The 1,848-nt window shown below is 37.4% G+C and overlaps 1 protein-coding gene across 12 annotated transcripts in view; it reads right to left on the reverse strand.

The window, feature by feature from the left end:
* Window positions 1-1,848, reverse strand: part of MTMR3 (myotubularin related protein 3) — a 131,942-nt gene that overhangs the window by 34,904 nt on the left and 95,190 nt on the right. The window lies entirely within an intron of this gene.

Here is a 1,848-nt window from a genome sequence, read left to right on the forward strand (position 1 = left end):
AAAAAAAAGAAAAAAAAAGAAAAAAAAAAACCACTGGCAAAAAAATAACAGTGACAGCAATTTACTTCATAGAACCATTTCCCAAAGGAGGACTTACAACCACCATCTAGAACACGAAATTCTGAGCTATATGCAGAAATACATACTATCAGGCATAGAAAATCTGTTATTTTGAGTTCTTTGAGAATGGGAATGAGTTTTAATTACTTTTATATCCTCTAATGCAGTGACTTCATAAACTTTGAAACTGACCATCACAATCCACAATAAGAATTATGTTTTACATCACAATACAACAAACTTGTTTTAATTTTTTCTTGCAATGTTGCCTAAGCTGGATATGAACTCTTAAACTCGAGCAATCTTCCCACCTCAGCCTCTCGCAAAGTTGGGACTACAGGTACACACCACTGTGCCCAGCTAATATAACATACATTATTTTTTTAAAAGCGTTTCACAAATCAATATCCATTCTTACTATGTGTGTGACACAAATTGGTATTTTCTATTCCATTCCTTTAAAATCAGATTTCATGACCCACTACTGGATCATAACCTATTTGAAAACCACATCATTACATACATCAGGAATTTAATCAGTTCTTGCAAACTGTGTGAGATGTTCACTCATGTTTACTTAGCCAGAAAAATAAATACAAACATATTTATTGCTAGATTTCCCTTAAAAATTTCTATCTCAGGTCTCAATCGATTCAACATTAAATACACTGTGATATCCCAACTTACTTTAAATTCTGGGGCTATAAGGTTTTTGTTTGGCTTTATATTTCAATTTCAACCATTCCTATCTGCCTTTGTCTCTTTCAACATTTAGTCTTTTTTTTTTTTTTTTGAGACAGAATCTTGCTCTGTCACCAGGCTGGAGTGCAGTGGCATGATATCAGCTCACGACAACCTCTGCCTGCTGGGTTCAAACTATTCTCCTGCCTCAGCCTCCCAAGTAGCTGGGACTACAGGCACACGCCACCACGTCCAGCTAATTTTTGTGTTTTTAGTACAGATGGGGTTTCACCATGTTGGCCAGGATAGTCTCAATCTCTTGACCTTGTGATCCACCGGCCTCGGCCTCCCAAAGTGTTGGGATTACAGGCGTGAGCCACTGCACCCAGCCAACATTTAGTATTTCTTATACTACAAATAATATAGTCCAGCAATTTTCATTTTAGTGGAAGTGAAAAACTTTCTTTTTATAGGTAATGAAGTTTCCTAATTCCCTCTATCATAAGCACAGCGTTAATCAGCAATCTAAAAAATTTTCCCCCAAAAGTCTAGATCCCTGACTGATCCTGAGTATTCAAGCCCACAATTACATACAGCTTAAATGCCTGGGACAGAAAGGATAGGCTTTTACTTGACAAGTGAGGAAGCAGACCAATACCAGAGTCAAAGAAGGTAAGAACTACCTCTTCCAGATTTTCAATATGGAGAGAGTAAATATGCTTTTTCTGTGTACAAAGGAATAAAGTGAATAAGCATAGCAAGATTAGCTTCAAAGTTTAAAATGACCCAGGGAAAACTTATAAGATTGAAGATTCAGGATTAAAATTTTAGGTTTCAAGAAAAAAGTCCCAAGAGTAAACTTTACTTGAAGGATGCTCACAGCTTTTCACTGCATACACTTCAAAACCTGACACACCAGAAGCTAGTGTTGAACCCGCAAAGTTCTATCTATGACCACAAAGTTTACAGAAAACTACATGAAGAGAAATAACATGAACTTGGTCAAAGCCATTTCTGAAGGAGAATGACAGTGAAGGGGACATAGACTGTATGAGGAGTCAGGAAGCCTGGGTTCCAGGAACAGGCTCAGTATCCCCCCACCCCCGC

This window comes from Cebus imitator, unplaced genomic scaffold, assembly GCF_001604975.1.
Source record: "Cebus imitator isolate Cc_AM_T3 unplaced genomic scaffold, Cebus_imitator-1.0 Scaffold258, whole genome shotgun sequence".
Lineage (NCBI taxonomy): Eukaryota > Metazoa > Chordata > Mammalia > Primates > Cebidae > Cebus > Cebus imitator.